We start from the raw sequence: 23,137 nt of genomic DNA on the forward strand, positions 1-23,137 counted from the left end.
TCCTCTCCCCCAAATCTTACTCTCTGTGATTTGACTGTCTTACTGCCAAATCCTAGACACCCGAATCTAGGTGGGAGAGGGAGGGGGATTCTTAAAGAGACAGTCAATGCTACACAAAAATCTGGAAACAATGAGGGACCTCTTCCTGACTTGGCTGAGGTCACTGACTGATCAGCACCATGTCATTGCAACCCCTCTTTCCAGAAGTCTGAATCTGTGTGAGAAGTTTCCTACCAACAGCTGTCCTCTTATTCTTACTCTCTACTTTCATTTCACCCAGAAATCCCCTATTTAACTCCACCCACAGACACAAGTCTAGCAACCCTGGAGAAGTTCCTGATTTAAACAGGGAGTTTCAGCTTTTCCTGACAAAGGTAAAAGGGCAGCTCAGAACAAAAGTCAGTTTTGACCCCTGCATTAGGTCTCTCACCTGCTTTCTTTTCCTGCCTTCCCTCTTCATAGGTCTCCCATAAGCCTACCTTCCAGATCTGCAATCTTTTTTTCAGCATTAGTATCTAACTATGGCCTGCTCATCCCCAACCCTTGTCTTTCATGTGCATCCTGACAACCTAGTTCTCACCCTATGTACTCTGATTCCAGGTTCAAATTATCACCCTTGGCTTATGTCCTTTATCTAATGGTCACTGATTGTCTGGCATCACAACACCTGAGGTGGCAGGTGATGTTGAAATAGACTATATTTGACAAGATAACATAGCTTTTGAACTTTTGGACAATTATACAATTATTGGCCAAAAGAACTGCATATAAGGAGAAAACATAGCCTTTATATTGATAAAGCTCATCCTTTCAAAAGTTAGTTGCTTTCATTATTTACAATAGTCAAGACATAGGAGCAACTTAGGTGTCTGTCAACAGATGGATAAAGAAAGAAAAATGAAATATTACCCAGCCATAAAAAAGAATGAAATATTGCCATTCGTAGCAACACGAATGGGCCTATAAAATATACTAAGTGAAGTAAGTCAGAGAGAGAAGAACAAATATTATATGATCAATTATATGTGGGTTCTAAAAAATAATACAAATGAATCTATCTACAAAACAGAAACAGACTCATGAAAAACAAACTCATGGTTACCAAAGGGAAAGAAATGGGGGAGGGTGAGATATATTTTGAATATGGGATTAACAGATACACACTACTACATATAAAATAGATAAGCAGCAAGGGTTTAGTGTATAACACAAAGAACAATATTCAATATCTTGTAATAACTCAAAAAACAATCTGGAAAAAATTATAGATATATATAACTGTATATATATATATATATATATACATTTATATATATACACTTTGCTGTATATCTAAAAGTAACATAAATCAACTATACTTCAATTTTTAAAAAGTAAGCTACTTTATAAGCATTTTCTTTCTAATATTTTATTAACTTTTAATAAAAAATGCAAAAAAGCAAAATGGCTGTCTGAGGAGGCCTTACAGATAGCTGGGAAGAGAAGAGAAGCAAAAAGCAAAGGAGAAAAGGAAAGATACTCCCATCTGAATGCAGAGTTCCAAAGAATAGCAAGGAGAGATAAGAAAGCCTTCCTCAGCGATCAGTGCAAAGAAATAGAGGAAAACAACAGATTGGGAAAGACTAGAGATCTCTTCAAGAAAATTAGAGATACCAAAGGAACATTTCATGCAAAGATAGGCTCGATAAAGGACAGAAATGGTATGGACCTAACAGAAGCAGAAGATATTAAGAAGAGGTGGCAAGAATACACAGAAGAACTGTACGAAAAAGATCTTCACGACCCAGATAATCACGATGGTGTGATCACTCACCTAGAGCCAGACATCCTGGAATGTGAAGTCAAGTGGGCCTTAGGAAGCATCACTACCAACAAAGCTAGTGGAGGTGATGGAATTCCAGTTGAGCTATTTCAAATCCTCAAAGGTGATGCTGTGAAAGTGCTGCACTCGATATGCCAGCAAATTTGGAAAACTCAGCAGTGGCCACAGGACTGGAAGAGGTCAATCTTCGTTCCAATCCCAAAGAAAAGCAATGCCAAAGAATGCTCAAACTACCACACAATTGCACTCATCTCACATGCTAGTAAAATAATGCTCAAAATTCTCCAAGCCAGGCTTCAGCAATACGTGAACCATGAACTTCCAGATGTTCAAGCTGGTTTTAGAAAAGGCAGAGGAACCAGAGATCAAACTGCCAATATCCGCTGGATCATCGAAAAAGCAAGAGAGTTCCAGAAAAACATCTATTTCTGCTTTATTGACTATGCCAAAAACTTTGACTGTGTGGATCATGATAAACTGTGGAAAATTCTGAAAGAGATGGGAATACCAAACCATCTGACCTGTCTCTTGAGAAAACTGTATGCAGGTCAGGAAGCAACAGTTCGAACTGGACATGGAACAACAGACTGGTTCCAAATAGGAAAAGGAGTCCGTCAAGGCTGTATATTGTCACCCTGCTTATTTAACTTATATGCAGAGTACATCATGAGAAACACTGGGCTGGAAGAAACACAAGCTGGAATCAAGATTGCCGGGAGAAATATCAATAACCTCAGATATGCGGATGACACCACCCTTATGGCAGAAAGTGAAGAAGAACTAAAGAGCCTCTTGATGAAGGTGAAAGAGGAGAGTGAAAAGTTGGCTTAAAGCTCAACATTCAGAAAACTAAGATCATGGCATCTGGTCCCATCACTTCATGGGAAATAGATGGGGAAACAGTGGAAACAGTGCCAGACTTTATTTTTTTGGGCTCCAGAATCACTGCTGATGGTGATTGCAGCCATGAAATTAAAAGACGCTTACTCCTTGGAAGGAAGGTTATGACCAACCTAGATAGCATATTTAAAAGCAGAGACATTACTTTGCCAACAAAAGTCCGTCTAGTCAAGGCTATGGTTTTTCCAGTGGTCATGTATGGATGTGAGAGTTGGACGGTGAAGAAAGCTGAGCGCCGCAGAATTGATGCTTTTGAACTGTGGTGTTGGAGAAGACTCTTGAGAGTCCCTTGGACTGCAAGGAGATCCAATCAATCCATCCTAAAAGAGATCAATCCTGGGTGTTCATTGGAAGGTCTGATGTTGAAGCTGAAACTCCAATACTTTGGCCACCCCATGCGAAGAGTTGACTCATTGGAAAAGACCCTAATGCTGGGTAGGATTGGGGGCAGGAGGAGAAGGGGACGACAGAGGATGAGATGGTTGGATGACATCACCGACTCGATGGACATGGGTTTGGGTAGTCTCAGGAGTTGGTGATGGACAGGGAGGCCTGGCATGCTGTGATTCATGGGGTCATAAAGATTCGGACACGACTGAGCGACTGAACTGAACTGAATCCCTTACTAGAATCTGCCCGCAATGTAGGAGATGTGGATAGATGAGGGTTCAGTCCCTGGGTCAGGAAGATCCCCTGGAGGAGAAAATGGCAACCCACTCCAGTATTCTTGCCAGGAAAATCCCATGGACAGAGGAACCTGGCAGGCTACTGTCCATAGTGTAATAAAGAGTTGGACATGACTGGGCAACTGACAGACACGCACACACACAGAAACCACTAGAGGGTGAAGGCTGGAGAATGTTGGAGAATTTATTTTTTAATAAATTGTTACATTTTTCCTAAATAACCTACTCTTGGAAAAGAAGTTTTTCTATGCATGATGATGACCTTGTACTGGTTCATCAATACTCTTCCTTCCCCAACCCAGCCCCAAGCCCTGCTTGGAATCACTGACTGGGATGTAGTATATACCTGTAAATACAATAAAGCCTAACCTATCACACAAGTTAAATCTGAATTCAGTTACAATAGCACTCAGTAGATGCTGAGAAGTTAGAACCAGTTCCCTCATAAGGAACTGTGAGGATATGGTAAGAAGACAGTAAGATTATATATGATGACATATCTAGCAAACTATCTGAATACAATATTTGGATATTTTTGTTACCATAGAAATTTGACCCAAAAAAGGCAGTGTAAGGGCAGACAATGAAAGAACTTTTGATAATTAGAGAAGTGTGAGGTAGGGACAGAAAAACAGTTATTCTTCCTTTCTGTCTTCTGAATACCGAAGAAAAATCACTGTCCATGGTAACCTCTGAGATGGGAATATGAGACATTCCAGGTATAGAAATTCAAAAACAAAAAGAGAATGACCAGAAGGAAAAAGAGGAGTGACCAGAAGCAAAATGATGAGAAATTGCCTCTGCGCTGCCCGGGGGATGATGTAGGCTATCTAAGAGCCTTCACAAAGTGTCACTCTGTAACTTTGTGGGATAAACTACCCAACCCCCCCACCCCCAGGCTCTGGCCCTCAGCCAGACCTCTTATTTTGTAATTCACCAAGAGCAGATCCATCTTTTAGAGTCAGATTCTTATCAACACATTTATGAAGAGGATACACAAAACCAGAATGCCAGTGTGTTATTCTTCTGTGTAGAACAGGTTTGAACCACAGCAATTTAGCTAAGCTGGAACTATATTTCCAATGATTCTCTTCCCTTGTCTGCCAGAAAAATGCTTTCTGCAGCTTTACAGAGCCTGTTTAACCATCTCCCACAATAGTATAATGTATAATCTCTATTTTTAAAAAATTTGTAGTGGTTCTGTTTCTTTGACCCTACCCTGATTTATATTTTTTTAAAAAACAACTAAAACAAGTCCTGCGTGCTTTCTTCAAGCCTATACGGTCAGCACATTTCTTCTCTGTAGACAAAACTAACTGGGAATGAAATAGGAATCAGAAGCTTACTCAGACAGCTGGCCTTGCCAAAATGTGCCTTTGTGAATGTTCCTTTCAAATACTTCCTGGAGCAACCAACCTTTGAGAGATTTTTTTCCTTATATGTATTAAACATTCAATCATGGTTGCGTTAGTCACTAAGTCGTGTCCAACTCTTGTGACTCCATGGACTGAGGCCACCTGGCTGCTCTGTTTATGGGATTCTCCAGGCAAGTATACTGGAGTGGGTTGCCATTTCCTTCTTCAGGGGATCTTCCCGACTCAGGAAATGAACCCAGGTCTCCTGCATTGCAGGTAGATTCTTGACCACTGAGCTACGGAGGGAAGCCAATCATTTGATCATAGTTCAATCTATTTTTTTTTTCTGACCAGCATAAGGCAAGTTTACAAATCTCTTTTCTAATCTATTATGGTCCAAATACCGAAAAAAAAAATTTATAAATCCAAGACTCTTCTCCACAATTGAAATTCTTTACTTCATTTTCTAGGTTCTGCAAATTATAGATAAATTTAGCGTCTCCAGAAACTGCTTTTATGAAGCAAATACCCCCATGGAGGCCAGCAGACTTTCTCATCTTAGTGTCAATTAACTCCATCTGTTTGTTTTCCTCTTGCTGTGGTCAGCTGTGTTGAAAGAATTGGATTTTAGCACAGAGTTAGAAAGGAATAAAATTGTTCCAGAATGCAGGGTTCTTTGAGGGAAGAGGAATCCAGTTGAGTCATCACAAGAGAGCCCAGCAGACACAGGGAGTACAATTGTTCAGGGCTTCTGAGGAGAGGAAGGGAAGGAACACTCTCCAGATATTTTTTCTGATTCCAAATTCTGCAGTCACAAGTACTTCAGTAGCCAATTTAGACTCAGCAATAGACTCTTCCCAAATCCCAAACCCTGATTGAGAAAATCAGATGGTGTGTTCTAGTTCAAATGCTAAGTATATGAAGAGCTCTCTCCGCAGTCAAACACCACTGCCATCTCCATAAATGGTTCTCATTAGGTGTCATTTGAAGGGCTTTGGCACAAACATGTGACTGGCTGAAGAGATCTTACAAGGCTCAAAATCAAGCTGCAAGCAGCAATTATTGACAAGATACAAGAATCACTGCATTTTTGTTGATGTTGTTAACTTGAATACAAACTCCAAATGACAGCCCAAATGGAAGTTTTTCTCACGGACAGAATTCCAAATATTGAAATTTACCTGATTCTTAAAAATAGTGTTTTCAGCTTTGAAAAGAGCCTGGAATTATTGGAATAAAAATGAAAGAGTGGAGATAACCATATTTTATAAAATTCCACCTTCAAGCAAACTTTATGAAGCATTTTATTTCATATAGAAACTTTGAAATAGCCTAAAGGCTTTCTTTGACCAGCTGTATATTCTGTCTGTTAAATGTCCTCAGAGTGAAAAGATTCCCTCAGCAGAGGCACCTGCAGGATGTGCAGCGATTCATTTTTACTCCAAATATCGGTTCTGTGGAAGCATCAGCACTACTGGCTCATCATTTACATTCACAATGGACATCTGGAGCCAGCAAAAGGAAACATTAGACTTGTTTGTGTTATCAAATTAAAAAGGAAAAAGAGAATGGTTGAAAGTTCTGAGAGTCTCTGCAACATTTAATTATGCTTTCCACTGCAGTCCAATCAAAAATATGCTTTTGCAGGAAAATTGGCACTAAGAAAAAACATGCTTTGCTATTCAGATTGTCACTAGGTCAAACTCTCAATCCATAAGCTTCGAGAAATGCAGCCATGACACGATTATCAGATCTTTCTGCAAAAGCCAAGGAGCTTCACTGCTTTTCCCAACATGACTTAATTTCCTCTGCATCCCCAGCAGATGTTATTATCCCTCCTCTCTTAACTGAGGAATTAGAAACTGTGCAGCCAACTAAGTATAAGAACTTAACTATATCTGCAAGGTTATTGGTGTCAATAAGCCTACTGTCTCTTGGGATAAACCCAAATCCAGTATGTATGTGTGTGCTCAGTCACTCAGTCAAGTCCTTGCAACTCCCAGGACTCTAGTCCAACAGGCTCCTCTGTCCATAGGATTTTCCAGGCAAGAATACTGGAGTGGGTAACCATTTCCTCCTCCAGTCAGTATATATGGCTGGATACACACTTGATAATGGAATGCTATACAGCTCCAAGTTTAATATTTTGATACTATTTTCATGGAAAGTTGATTTTATTTCAGAAGGTTTTAAGATGAGAATTTTAGTAATTTTCAAAATCACTTCTCTGAAAGAAAGGGGCCTTGCTGCACAAAAATAGGGAGAGGCAGTGATAACCTCTGGCTGCTTCTGAATGACCTTTGTACTGACGATTCCTAGTGAAATTGTTTCAAATACTAGGCTATTTCTATCCAAACCCAAAATTAACTCAATCATCTGTCTACTGAGGGACTGACAAAAAGGACTTCAATAGACAGATGATGGTATTAGTGAAAAGTGTTTTTCTAGCTTATGCAGTGTTTGCATAAACAGTTGGTGAGCCTATACTGTGTTTATTACACCATACTGAATAACATGAGAAATTCAAAATGGAGCTTACAACCCAGCTGGAAAGAAAAAGCATAATAAAGAGAAATGAGAGAATGATTTTTAAAAAACCATATTCCACAAGGAAGTTTTATACAAGGTGAATTTTAATTAATGATATCCCTACCTCAACCCATTCCCTTACACACAAAAACATAAACACACATGCATACACACAAACACACACACACACACAACATCATTTTTGGATTCAATGGAACCATGCAAAAAAGTGTTCCTCTGGAAAAAATTCCATTTTAAGGTGAAAGTAAACCTTTTAAAACTCAGTTGTTTAAAGAAAAATTGAAACAAATTAATAACCAGGGCTTATGTTCTCCTAGAATATATTATAGTATAGTAACAACCAGGAAGTTACCACAGCTTCACTGGTGGCTCAGATGGTAAAGAATCTTCCTGCAATGCAGGAGACCCAGGTTCAATCCCTGGGTTGGGAAGATCCCCTGGAGAAGGGAATGGCTACGCACTCCAGTATTTTTGCCTCGAAAATTCCATGGACAGAGGAGCCTGGCAGGCTACAGAATAGTATAGTAACGTATAATATAGTAAATAACAACTAGGAGGTTACATAGCCTGGTTGTTACTATACTATAATCAACTATAAGAAAACATATCTCCATCACCATGCAAAACTTTGTACTACTATGGATATTTGTCTCATGTTGTTTATATTTCAAGTATTCTTAAAAATACTAGTGCTTTTGAATAAAATGTTCATTGTTCTAAGTGACTGTACTTTCTAATTTACATTTGATTTTAAATTCTTTTGATATTATACTAGACCTCATTTTTAAGGGCTTGGAATTCTTTCGTTTTCACATTTTTACAGCTGTTATAATTCTTGTCACCTGGTAATACCTCTGTGAGGCACCATGTATTTTTATTTAACAAATGACATAGGGTTGGCACAATGTTTGGGCTTGAAAATCTGTTCATCGCTTATTTTTTTTTTTTTTACATACTTACTGACAGCTATAACAGCTAGTCCTTACTTTTCTTAATCCAAGAAAGTATTTAGATTCTATTCTTAAATTTGTTTTTTACTTAAGTTTTGCTCCATGTACAATAGGGAAATATTAACATAGCAGAAAGTCTTTGACAAACCAGGATATTGCCTGTGGTTATCTTTCTCGTGCCTAAATGTTACACATCAGTTAAAGGAACCCTCATGGGATCGGTGGCTTCCCGGGTGGCTCAGTAGTAAATAATCTGCTGGTCAATGCAGGAGCCACAAGAGACACGGGTTTGATCCCTGAGTTGGGAAGATCCCTTGGAGGAGGAAATGGCCACCCACTCCAATATTCTTGCCTGGAAAATCCCGTGGACAGAAGAGCCTAATGGGCTACAGTCCATAGGGTCGCAAAATAGTTGCACACAAATGAGTGACTCAGCATGCATGGGTTGGATTTAGCAGATATGGGGAGGCTTCCCCTTGATTCTGTGGCCAAGTGTCAGCATAACTTTGCAGCCTGCCCAGCTGATGCACCCCAACGAGGATCTTTGCTCACAAAGTTCAGGCAGACATCCTGGCAGGAAAACAAGTATGTCAGCCAACATTTATCATGAAAAATCTTCGATTCATTTCCTCATATAATCCCCAGTGGTTATGTTGTAAAGTGTAGTGTTGCATTTCTCCACCCTTTTCTTATATTGTTTTATTAGCAGGTTGTAAGAAATTCCTGTAAAGCTGGAGCTGTCTCACTTCTCTAGCTCAGTGGTTCTCAAACTTTAGTGCATATCAGAGTCACCGAGAGGGCTGGCTAGGCCCTACTCCTGCTTGATATGGGAGGTCTGTAGTAGAGACTGGGTGTTTATATTCCTAATGTGTTTCTATGTGCTGCTGCTGCTCCAAAAATGAGGCTTCAGACATCCGTTGCAGGCCCTATGACTTTAATGCTTATGCTAAGATCACACACATTACTATAATCAGTTGAGTCGCTCAGTCGTGTCCAACTCTTTGCAACCCCATGAATCGCAGCCTGCCAGGCCTCCCTATCCATCACCAACTCCCAGAGTCTACTCAAACTCATGTCCATCGAGTTGGTGATGCCATCCAGCCATCTCATCCTCTGTCGTCCCCTTCTCCTCCTGCCCCCAATCCTTCCCAGTATCAGGGTCTTTTCCAATGAGTCAACTCTTTGCATCAGGTGGCCAAAGTATTGGAGTTTCAGCTTCAACATCAGTCCTTCCAATGAACACTCAGGACTGATCTCCTTTAGGATGGACTGGTTGGATCTCCTTGCAGTCCAAGGGACTCTCAAGAGTCTTCTCCAACACCACAGTTCAAAAGCATCAATTCTTCAGTGCTCAGCTTTCTTCACAGTCCAACTCTCACATCCATACATGACTACTGGAAAAACCATAGCCTTGACTAGACGGACCTTTGTTGGCACAGTAATGTCTCTGCTTTTAAATATGCTATCTAGGTTGGTCATAACTTTCCTTTCAAGGAGTAAGCATCTTTTAATTTCATGGCTGCAATCACCATCAGCAGTGATTTTGGAGCCCAAAAACTGATTACTATAATCAGTTTAAGTCAAAAACACAGTCTCAGTGGCTACCAGAAACCAGGGGTGGGGGTAGTGCGTAGACAAAATTAGTGAAGGTGATCAAATAAGCAATGTACAGCATGGGGACTACAGTTAATAATACTTTATTATGTATTTGAAAATTGCTAAGAAAGTAGATCTTAAAAGTTCTCATCACAGGAAAAAAAGAACAATAACTATGTAATGTTATGGATATGGAAGTTACCTAGTCTTATTTTGGTCATCATTTTACTATATATACAAAAAAAACACATCGTCTCAGTATAGATATTAAAAGTATCCAAGCCAATAAAGACAAATATAAGACATGACACCATAAAACTAGAAGAGAATATAGGCAAAACACTTTCTGACATAAATCGTACCAATGTTTTCATAGGTCAGTCTCCCAAGGCAATAGAAATAAAAGCAAAAATAAACAAATGGGACCTAGTCAAACTTTTAAGCTTTTGTACACCAAAAGAAACCATAAACAAAATGAAAAGCCAATCTATGAACTAGGAGAAAATAATTACAAACAATGCTATCAATAGGGGTTAATTTTCAAAATATGCAAACAGCTCATTACAATTCAACAACAACAACAAAAAAACTCAATCAAAAAATGGGTAGAAAACCTAAATAAACATTTCTCCAAATACATACAGATGTCTCACAGGCACATAAAAAGAAATTCAACATCACGAATTATTTGTTGTTATTTAGTCACTACGTCATGTCTAACTCTTTTAGAGAAATGCAAATCAAAACTACAGTGAGGTCCCACCTCACACTGGTCAGAATGACCATCATTAAAATATCTACATATAACAAATGCTGGAGAGAGTGTGAAGAAAAGGAATCCTCCTACAGTGTTGGTGGGAATGCTGCAGCCACTATGGAAGACAATATGGGAGATCCCTCACAAAACTAGAATTGACATATGATCCAGCAACCCCATTCCTGGACATGGTGGTGGTGGTTCAGTCACTAAGGCATGTCCAACTCTTGCGACCCCGTGGATTACAGTCCACCAGGCTCCTCTGTCCACGAGATTTTCCAGGTAAGAATAGTGGAGTAGGTTGCCATTTCCTTCTTCAACTCCTGGGCACATATATGAACAAAACTATAATTCAAAAAGATACATGCATCCCTGTATTCATGGCAGCACTATTCACAATAGCCAAGGCATGGAAGCAAGCGACATGTTCATCAACAGATGAATGGATAAAGGAGATGTGGTATATATATACGTGTGTGTATATATATATATATATATATATACTATGTACGTGTATATATATATACACTATGTACGTGTATATATATATATATACACATACAATGGAATACTACTCAGACCTAAAAAAGAATGAAAAAACGCCATTTTTAGCAACACGGATGAACTTAGTGATTATTATACTAAGTGAAGTAAGTCAGAAAGAGAAAGGCAAATACCATATGATATTACTCACATGTGGAATCTAAAATATAACACAATGAACTTTTTATGGAATAGAAACAAACTCACAAATATAGAAAACAGACTTGTGATTGCCAATAGGAAGGGGAGCATGGGAGGGATGGACTGGGAGTTTGTGATTAGCAGATGCAAACTGTTATACATAGGATGGATAAAGAACAAAGTTCTACTGTATAGTACAGGGAACTGTATTCAATATCCTGTGATAAACCACAATGAAAAAGAATGTATATATATGTATAACTGAATCACTTTGTTGTTACAGCAGAAATTAACACAATATTAAAAATCAAACATACTCCAATAAAATAAACTTTTCAAAAAAGTATCCAAACCAAGATATTAATCCCAATTCAAGATAAGAGCCCTGCAGTGTTCCTTATTCAAGTCTGGTACACCAGTGGGCTGTCTGCCTTTTGGAAAGGGACAACCTATCGTCAACCCCTGCATTCTCTTTCCAGTCATCTCCTCCTCACTTGCAAGCTGTTGGCATACACCCTGCTAGCTGGGGGAAGGATATGAGCAGCAAACAATTAAGGAAAGTAAGATTAGAAAGTTCTTTATTGGCTACTGTTGCTGTGCCGAGTTGGCTTCATGCATCCTAGGTAGGTCTGGCAGACGTGGAAAGCTGACTCTGTTTCCTGGGCATGTTTGAGTGTCCTTTGGAGCCTCCTACCCTGAACCTGTCCTACCAAAGCTCCTTTGAGCAGGGTGACACCTGTTCTTTGACTAGTGGCTGTTCTCTGAGTCCTGTTTCTCTGGTGGTTCAGTCCACTCAACTCATAGATTTTTGGATGGTAACTGCTCACCTACCCTGGGGGTTCCCTTGGGAAACTGTTAAAACAGTTCCAGGCCAACTCTCTCTCTCCAGATTTGAGCCATGAAAAACACTCACACATTTCTTGCCCCAGTACCAGCCAATGAGGTGTGTTATAACTTCGCAAATGCAGCTCTCTGTGAGCCCTCTCTCTCTACTCTGATACAGACCAAGCTGCTTTCTCAGGTATCCATGCAAGGTGTACACAAACAGGAGAGAACACATCAGGCTCTCTGATTGGTCCCATTGAGGGTCTTCCTCACCAGGCCTTGAAGTGAAGTGACAGCCACCATCCCCTTTCCCCTTAGGAGTAATGGGACAGGGCAGGGCTCAAAGGACAACTTCCTCCTAAAAGGTCCTCCCACAAAAAGGATCTGTTCAATGTCCTTGTCCTGTTTCTTTGTTCCACTTTATCCTTTCATTTCCTTATCATACGTTTAAAGTGTCCCTACTTATTATAAGGCTTTCCTAGTGGCTCAGACAGTAAAGAATCTGCTTGCAATGCAGAAGACCCAGGTTTGATCTCTGGGTCAGAAAGATCCCCTGGAGAAGGAAATGGAAACCCACTCCAGTATTCTTGCCTGGAGAATCCCATGGACAGAGAAGACTGGCAGATTACAGTCCATGGGGTCACAAAGAGTCACACACTACTGAGCAAGTAACACTAACTAATTATCATTTTCTTTGAATTTCTGCATTTTGGTCTGGCATGTCACTAAGGATTTCCTACCTCTTGTCTCTCTGGGTGTCTCAATTGAAATTTTCAACTTTAACATCTGGTAAACAGGAGAATCTTGCATCCTCTTGAGTCAACCATGGTTTCCATACCCAGCATCAACAGACAAGACTGACATACCCAGTCAGACAAGACTTATGTTCTCCAGACAATTCAGTTATGCAAATATCTTAGTGAACACTATAGATTTGTTGAGGATGTCACAGGGACAGATGATGGTCATATATCAGATATACCACTGGGTATCATATGCTGTTTAGCCATTTCCCTTCCCCAAAGGCTCTGTCATGTGCAAGCCTCATCTTTTATCATCCCTCTATACCACTGGATTCAACTTTTCTCTCACCTCCCTCAGTCCTCTGGATTCTTCCATGGGAATGTCAAATCCCTCGCTCCTTTGTTCTGTATATATATATATATTTTTTATTCCTTTTCCTCAGACAAGCTGGGTCCTGAAGTTTCACCTAGCAGTGTCTGGTCCCATCACTTCATGGCAAATAGATGAGGAAACAGGGAAAACAGTGTCAGACTTTATTTTGGGGGGGCTCCAAAATCACTGCAGATGGTGACTACAGCCATGAAATTAAAAGACACTTGCTCCTTGGAAAGAAAGTTATGACCAACCTAAGCGGCATGTTAAAAAGCAGAGACATTACTTTACCAACAAAGGTCCATCTAGTCAAAGCTATGGTTTTTCCAGTGGTCATGTATGGATGTGAGAGTTGGACTATAAAGAAAGCTGAGTGCCAAAGAATTAATGCTTTTGAACTGTGGTGTTGGAGAAGACTCTTGAGAGTCCCTTGGATTGCAAGGAGATCCAACCAGTCCATCCTAAAGGAGATCAGTCCTGAATATTCATTGGAAGGACTGATGGTGAAGCTGAAACTCCAATACTTTGGCCACCTGATGCAAAGAGCTGGCTCATTGGAAAAGACCCTGATGCTGGGAAAGATTGAAGGTGGGAGGAGGAGGGGACGACAGAGCACAAGATGGTTGGATGGTATCACTGGCTCAATGGACATGAGTTTGAGTAAACTCCAGAACTGGTGATGGACAGGGAGGCCTGGCATGCTGCAGTCCACAGGGTCGTAAAAAGTCAGACATGATTGAGAGACTGAACTGAAGTTTCACCTTCTTCCTAGCAATCATCTCTCAGTAACATTGAGTGGGAGCCTCTACAAGCATCTTATTTTTACCCCTTATTGTTGTAATTACATTATCTCATTTAACCTTCAGGAGAAACACTGTGAGTACAATATTAGAAGAGTTAATATTATAGATGAAGTAACTGGGAAGCAGAGATTATTAAGCTACTCTCACATCCTCACAAAGTAGACAAATGGCTCAATTTACTTTTCATGTATCAGAGGTACATTCCACTATACAAAAGTGCTAGTTGCCATGTTAGTATGCCTTACCCATAGGTTTCCTTCCTGGTTTACTCAGGTATTGGGTCAGTCAAAGACCTCCATGAATATTTTGGCCAACCCAATACACCCCAACAGGCTAGTGTCAGAAGAAGAAACAGCAAGCTGATAACCTTGCTCAGGAACAGTAACGGCTTTGTATCAACCCACCAGAGTCAGCACTTCAAGGGCTTCCCATGTGGCACTAGTGGTAAAGAACCTGCCTGCCAATGCAGGCAGACTTGACATGAGTTCAATCCCTGGGTTGGGAAGATCTCCTGGAGGAGGGCATGGCAATCCACTCCAGTATTCTTACCTGGAAAATCCCATGGACAGAGGAGCCTGGTGGGCTACAGTCCATGGGGTCACAAAGAGTCGGACAGGACTGAGTGACTAAGCACAGCACACGGCACCAGGGTCAGCACTCCAAGGAGAAATGTCATTTCCTTCTGTTCGGTGACTTGCTATCATCAACAATCATATTGGCCACTATTTTAAAAGATTAATTTCAAATTGCATGTACTTCAAGTTCTTACCAATTAGCTTTGACTGACAGAGGATTATAGCATACTGAAACAAGAGAGGGCAACTATCCTCTCTTATGGAGGAACAAGGGATTTGCTTCTGAAGCTGCTATTAGAATTAATGGGAGTTGTGCATTTACCTTGTCTCATTTTAGGGAGAGGAGAGAGCTAGCTGGATGATGAATGAAGATAAGATTATTCTATTCAAAGGATTGCTCAAAATTTCTATTACTACCCATGGTTCATCTCCTTGTATGTCTTTATGAACCAAACTTTGCTCCAAAATCATAATGCTTTAGATTACCAGCCATATCAGGTAATGTCACCAATGATAAGTGCCTGCTGTTAAAATAAATGTTAGGTTCTGTTTTGCATCTCAACTTGTTTTTAATGCAGACTCCTAGGGGTTTGTGCAACGGTGGGGATCCATTTATCAGTACAAAACAGCCTCTTGTTTACACATGATCACTTGGTAATCATGCAGCCTCTGTACAAGGAGTCAAGGAAAATAATAAGTGTAGCTCAATCTGCAAGGCTGGAATATGGGGTCTGTCTTTTGACAATCAAGCACTACTTATAAAGATTAATGCGGCTTTTGATAAACTGCCAAACCACTATGAAAGCCAGATTTAGAACAAGGCCCACTGAAGACCTTTCAGGCTCTTCGTTTTCATGAAGACTTTTTGCAGGGCATGCTGAGCAATTGCTTAATAAGTGGAAGTCAAATGTATTAAAAGAAAGCATAGCTAAGTGTTCTCTTAACAAAACCAAATAATCTCATTTATCCTCTTTTTCACACCAAAGCAATCACATTCTTCAATCATAAAAGGTAAACGATGTGGTCTCCTTTTTATAGTAAACCCCAATGTCCCCAAAGCACATGTATAGTTTTTCTGTACTTGAATTTATGCTCCTGGTAAAGAGCTTCCCTGGTGGCTCAGATGGTATGGAATCTACCTGCAATGCAGGAGGCCTGAGTTCGATCCCTGGCTCAGGAAGATCCCCTAGAGAAGGGAATTGCTACCCACTCCAGAATTCTTGCCTGGAGAATTCCATAGACAGCAGAGCCTGAGGGCTACAGTCCTTGGAGTCAAAACGAGTTGGCTACTACTGAGCAATTGACATTCCTGATATGAGCATAGCTCCACAGAGGAGACAATTGTATATGTGACATAACTTCAGAAATACTACAAAACCCTGCTAACTCCAGAATTTCCTGTTCACCTTATCAACTGGTTGAAATGGGATTAAAGTAATATCTTCCAGCTAGGTGTTGGGAGACAGTCCTTCATGTAGTTCTCCTGCTTCTACACACCTCACTAGGTATGCCAGGAAAAGAAAGGCCATTAACTACCCTTTACACAGTGCCTTTTATCAGGAATGTCTTTGCACTGAGCTATCCTGAGGGATGAGGTAACACACCTCCTCAGACAAAGAAAAGGTTTGCTTATTGCTTGCTGTAAGAATAATGAATTACCCAAACTTAGCGTGGGTAAGTGAACTGCATATGAGGCATTCTTCTGCCCCATATCACATGGGACTTGGGGAAAGGGAAACTGATGCAAACATACTGATGCGTGCTTGGAGTCACTCTACCCCTGGATATTTCATAAGCAGATTAATCCTATTTTTAACCCAGACCATTTTGAGTTGTGTTTCTGTTACTTAAAAGAAAGAACTCTAATATTACTGGGATTAAATTTGGAGAGTTAATTTAGAGAATTAATTTAGAGAGTCCTAGTACAGATTAGCATATAAAGTCACAAGAAGTCTGGCTGAAAAAAAAATTGTTTTCTTTAACTTGGGACTTCTTTATTTTCCATGAACCATTCCACTTCTTTTAGTAACATTTATCAATTTCTCATAAGACTGATGCTCCGTGAACCTCACTTGGAGAATATTAGAATATTCTTTTCACTGCAAATTTGTTATAAAATCATAAATCAAAAAATCAAACAGAATAAACAGAAAATGTATGTGCACATGAAAGCTTTCATTGATACAGTCATGTATTTATTCCACTGGTATTTAAGGAAAACCCACTGTGTGTCAGACACAGTGGAAAACACTGAATATATAAACTCAGAAGGGAAATCAGAGCAGAGTATTACACAAAAATCAATGTCTTCCTATTGACCATAGAGACATTATAAATGTCTAAAAATATTGGAGTGTTTCTTTTCCATTAAGGAAGTTTGATATCAAACTTTATCACACTAAGACCATATTACAGCACTGCAAAGCCAATCTCTTTTCTTGATGTTTTTTGGGAATTATAAAGAAAATTTCTCAGATTCCATAGAGCTACGATCTTTCAGAAGACAAGTAGAAATAATTAAAATATCTAACCTATTTAGAACATGAAGGCAATGTAATTTTGTAATGGAAAATCTAATAACATCAGATTTACAACCCAATTTATAGTCCAAAGGGTTCCAATTTGGTCAGGAAATAAAACCAAAGTCAATATACTCTCGTGTTAAATATTCTAGACAATGAATGCAAACTGTTTTGCAATGTCATAAGATGGAAGAACACATTAAAGAAAATATCTGTGGAGCATAATGTAATCTTGAAGCCAGACTCCCAGGAAATGAGTTATGTGAATCAATTCAGCTCAACACATTTCTTTTTCATTTCCTACCATTTGCCTTATCCTGTGCTAGGCACTTGGGGGATATTTTAAAACACACCAATAATACAGCATTCTACAGTCTTCTTATTCAGTTTGAGTAATCAGCATGGAAGGCATACATCATTTCTAACTTGCTCTCTAAGTGCCCGTGAAAAATCAGAAAACAGAAATACAGCCATACAGATGCATCTTACAACTTCTCATCACATGGGAGAGTAGGTTGGAGGAGAATGGATACATGTGTGTATATGGGTGAGTCCCTTCACTGTTCACCTGAAACTACCACAACATTGTTAATCAGCTATACCCCAATACAAAATCAAAAGCCCACAAAAAAATTCTCATCACAAGGAAAATTGGTTTTTAAATGTATGTGATGAGAGGTGTTCACTAGATTTATTGAGGTGATCATTTGGTAATAAACAACAAATGTCTAATCAGTATGTTGTACATTGGAAAGTAGTATAATGTTATATGCAATTATAGCACGCTAAAAAATCATATCAACATATTTTAATTTCTTCACTATACATATTTCTTTTTAAAAACAGCTTTATTGATGTATAGCTAATGTGAAAAAAGACTGTACACATTTAAACATACAATTTAGTGAGTTGGATATACAGACCTGCAAACTATCACCACAATCAAGATAATAAACATATCCATCATGTCCAAAAGTTTCCTCATGCCTCTCTTTTACTGTTTTTTAGGGTGTGTTTTTTTTTTATTTTGTGTAAGAAACAATATTATTAAGAGATCTATCCTCTTTACAAATTCTACAAAACTTTTAGCTATAGGCACCATGTTGGACAGCAGATCCCTATAACTTATTCGTCTCACATAACCAAAATTTTATGCCTATCCAACTCCCCTATTTCTCCCTCCACACTGCCCCAGACAACCACCATGTTACTCTCTGCTTCTACCAGTTTGACTATTTTAGATACCACATGAAAGTGAAAGTAAAAGTTGCTCAGTTGCGTCCGACTATTTGTGACCCCACGGACTATACAATCCATGGAATTCTCCAGTCCAGAATACTGGAATGGGTAGCCTTTCCCTTCTCCAGGAGATCTTATCTTCCCATCCAGTGATCGAACCCAGGTCTCCTGCATTGCAGGTGGATTCTTTAGCAACTGAGCCACAACGGAAGCCCAAGAATACTGGTGTGAGTAGCTTATCCCTTCTCCAGTGGATCTTCCTAGCCCAGGAATTGAACCAGGGTCTCCTGAATTGCAGGAGAATTCTTTACCAACTGAGCTATTAGAGAAGCCGAGATACCCCCTATCAGTGGAATAATATAGTATTTATCTAACCAACGTATTTTTCAAATCATTTATCACTTTAAAGTTTATTTACGACTCCCAAACTAATACCTGGACATTTAGATAACTCAGTTTACTTGAAACAAAGTCAAAATAAAAACAGAAGTACTATTTCCCAGAAAAATCAGCAAGGCCAAAGCAAAAATCTTCTCACTAAAAATACAAATAGGAAAATCTAAAAGGTAGTCTTAAAGGAGCAAAAATAAAGTCAAATCTACCTATCTGACAGTCTGCTCACAATGCAGGTTTCTGCCTTAGCCTCAGAAAAATTCTACTGTGTTTTGACATATTTATCTGCACAGGACTCTGCCATTGCATTAGCATTCTTCAAATTATTTTTACTTTCAAATTGATTTCAATTACATAGACACTTCCAAACATTAATATTCATTTGAGATATCTCTGATATCTTCTCAGTGTGCTAAAATTTTTTAGGCACTGGTTCATAATTAACTCACTCCACATATAACTGCTAGAGAACAACCCTATGAAATTCTGATTAGTGTAAGAGCCTTTTTGCATATGCTCAAAGTTCCTAAATTATAAACATTCCATTGCCAAAGTGTTCACACATCCAAACTACTTCACCAAGATTTCACTTTCAGATTTCTTTTTCCCATTGTTTAAGAATAAGCAGCTTGAGTGAGAAAGCTCAAGCAACAAACACATCATTTGTTTGTTATGTGAGAGAAAGGAGGAAGGAATTTGATTGGTTCTTAAGGAGGAAAATTAAAAAAAGTCTGGAGGGAAAAAGAAAAATGACAACTTGACCCCTACCTGTGGATTCCCTGAGAGACTTAATGTGAATGAAATGGATGTCCTATGGTTTTTCAGAAAAACTAAGTTGATTTGTACAAATAGACAATTTCAGGAGCCATAAGCAGAGAGAAATGTGAATATTTAACACAGAAGAATTAACAGAACTTGAGGGAGGGAACCATGGAATTGTTAGTATTTGAAGCAGTACCATTTAAGTCTTATTGGCAGAGAAACCCACAAATATAATCTGGGGTACATGAGAACTAAATGAAATAATACATAAAATCCGTAACATTTAGAGGGCTCCCCAGGTGGCGCTAGTGGTAAAGAATCTGCCACTAGAGGAGAATGGATACATGTGTGTATATGGGTGAGTCCCTTCACTGTTCACCTGAAACTATCACAACATTGTTAATCAGCTATACCCCAATACAAAATAAAAAGCTTACAAAAAAATTCTCATCACAAGGAAAATTGGTAGTTTAGAGGAGACACAAGTTCAATCTGTGGGTTGGGAAGACCCCCTGGAGAAGGAAATGGCAACCCACTCCAGTATTCTTACCTGGAGAAATTGATGAACAGAGGAGCCTGGCAGGCTACAGACCATAGGGTTGCAAAAGACACTACTGAGTGACTGACACTTTCAAAGAAACAATCATTGCAACTATTTATTATCTCATTTAGGCTTCGCAATGTATCTAAACTTGCTTTCAACAAAAAGATTTGGAGCTGCATTCCCCAAGAGTGTTCTGATGGAATGTAAGATGAGGAGACAATGCCCCCTGGTGGTCTCCTTGGCTCTGGGAGGAGAAACCTCATTAGCAGACATAACAGATGTAAGGCTGTGTTACTGTGTTTCTTTGGGATCCTGTGATCAGCAGGAGAGAAGTTTGAACTTGTGTTCCATGAACTTGTGTCCCAACTGGGATGTAATCTTGTATAAGGGCCTGGAAGTTTCCCCAAAGATGAATTAGACTAGGGAGAATCTCTGGGAACTCAGAGAAGAATCCAGTGTGAGTTATGAGTAGTCCAGATGGAAAAGCCAGGTGGGGATTGCAGAGGAACCAGAGGTTCTAGATGACGGTCTGAACAGGCTTGACCATCCCTTAATCTAGCCTGACAAAAGTCCTGTCCCCTGGGCAACAGAAAGATGCAACATCAAGAGGAATTCGCCATCACTAGCGATGTAACAGCTTTCGAGTTGAAAATCACAAGTGAAGGCAATTTCCTGGCTAGTGGAAGGGAAGATGAATAAGAGGGAGGTAAAAGAGGTTGACAGCAGCACACACAGAGGTTGTGTGAAAGACATGGATGTCAGCATATGAGAGGAGCTCGGCACCAGCACAGGCAGAAGCTGGTGCAACTGGTCCAGGTTATATAGCAAAAATAGAAGAGAAATTGGGGCTCTACAGGTAGCACTTTTTAGAACTGCCCTGTTCTTCCCAAGCCAGGGATCCTAGGGGAAATGCAAAGGAAAGCTGAGAAGGAAGGAACACGCCAATAAGGCACTGTCATGGAATACAATCACTGGCTAGGTTACTTACACTTTACATCCATTTCACAGACAGGGATAGTGAGATTCAAAAGTTTGGTTAAATTCATACAATCAAGTTTTTTTTTCAGTAGAAAGATTAGGACATAGATCTATGTTTTATTAATTTCTCTTTTACTTATACTAACCTACCTCCCTTTAAAAAAAAAACAAAAAAACCTTGGATACCCGACATTTATTATTTATCCCTCTGCTCCTTTCAATTTTAAAGTTTTCTTATTTTATCTTATATTTAATTACATGAGCTTCTCCCAGTCTTTTCTGGAGTAAGAAGGGTATAAATATCACATAAACAAAAAAAAAAATTATTTCCATGGGAAAATGTTTTACAAGTTTCAAACGTGTAACTTTCATGAGGTTTTTACTATAGTCTTTTCATGATTTGGGATCAGAATATATCTGAGTCAATCAGAAGATCCTTTTATAATCTACGTACAGGCATACATGCTAAGTCACTCAGTCGTGTCCAACTCTGTGCAACCTTATGGACTGCAGCCTGCCCAGGCTCCTCTATCTATGGGATTCTCCAGGCAAGAATACTGTAGTGGGCTGCAGTGCCCTCCTCCAGGGGATCTTCCCAAGCCAGGGATTGAACCTGCATCTCTTAAGTCTACCTGCACTGGCAGGCAGATTCTTTACTACTAGTGCCACCTGGGAAACCCATAACCTACCTACAGGTCTCACTAAAATGATAGGAGATAAATAATATTCTGTACATTTCAACTATTTTAAAAAGACTATTCTAAAAGGTTCAATTACCTGACCTTAATGGATTCTTCCAATATGTAATGACTTTATAAATTTATACATAAACCTGATATAACAAGGTTATACTCTTAGAATTATGTATTCTCTTTCTTCAGGGATTTTTTTGGACTATACCTCCAGTGAAAAAGAAGTAATGAATTGAAAATAATAAGTCACTAAGAAATTTATTATATTTCATGTAAAAGAGACTCCATAACGAATAGAGAAATCCAATAATCAAAGCACTTTAGGAAAAAGAAGCCAAAAAATGTTTTCTAATTTTTCCATAGGATGACAGTGTGGACAATAATAAGTTTAAATTAGATAGGCTGGGATCCACTGAATTATAGCTTTGGTTGCTATACCATTTGTATAGTGCCTACCAATGTAACTTTGATTTCTGAAGAAAATATTAAAACGTTTCACTTATTTACCTAAAGAAATTGATTTTTTTTCCTCTAAACATACTCCATGGCCCCGTTGGAAAATTAAGGCAGTCCTCAAATAGTTTACATGTGATTCTTGGATTTCCCCCACACTTTTGTGTGGAGCAGGGTGCCTACTGAGTTCAGTGGAAATTAACTCACAACCCACACATGGTTCCCCCTATGGGAATTTCCATTTGACAGTTACCATGTTCTTCTCTGTGTAGACAACAAGCCCTCAAAGCCCTGAGAAAAGTGTGCTCGGGGAGAAGATGGGTACAACAGTAGTCATTATCAGGCCACTTGTATGTTTTAAGCACCAAGAGAATTAATACAAGAAGTTATGTGCTTACCAAACTGTCAGACATGCTGGAGAAATAGAGGTCAGGAAACTGGACCACTAGCATTCAGGGTTTGAAAGTTTGCAGAATCCACAGGAAAACGCTGACAGTAATCAGAGCTGCTTCTAGCACAGAGCTCAGGCACTCACAGGACAATACTGAAGGCCCCTGCAAAATCTCACTTCAGCTGAGATCCACATATCTGAAATGCCAAGAGGAGTAATAATGGATTTCTGGTTCTCTCTTACCTTCCAAATTTCATACAAGTGCTGCCAGTCAGAAAAATCTGTGCTTTCTCCTATGTCTGGGGTTAGAAGTTCTCAAACAGCGCCCAGACTTCCAGTTTCTAGAATGACTCTTGGCAAAAAAGGGCCCTAGGGTGTCTTAAGAAGAACTTATTATTATGGAGAAGGAAATGGCAACCCACTTCAGTATTCTTGCCTGGAGAATCCCGTAGACAGAGGAGCCTGGTGGGCTGCTGTCCATGGGGTCACACAGAGTCGGACACGACTGAAGCGACTTTGCATGCATGCATGCATGCATTATTAT

General features: G+C 39.4%; 1 long non-coding RNA gene across 2 annotated transcripts in view; it reads right to left on the minus strand.

Annotated features, from left to right (window-relative positions):
- Positions 1-23,137, minus strand: part of LOC145528695 (uncharacterized) — a 686,972-nt gene that overhangs the window by 575,194 nt on the left and 88,641 nt on the right. For both annotated transcript variants that reach the window (XR_014070554.1, XR_014070553.1), the window contains exon 2: positions 22,601-22,790. This is a non-coding gene — a long non-coding RNA (uncharacterized LOC145528695). The remainder of the gene's footprint in view (positions 1-22,600; positions 22,791-23,137) is intronic.

This window comes from Giraffa tippelskirchi, chromosome 2 (assembly GCF_054371585.1).
Source record: "Giraffa tippelskirchi isolate mGirTip1 chromosome 2, T2T-mGirTip1v1.2.pri, whole genome shotgun sequence".
In the NCBI taxonomy this organism is placed as follows: Eukaryota; Metazoa; Chordata; class Mammalia; order Artiodactyla; family Giraffidae; genus Giraffa; species Giraffa tippelskirchi.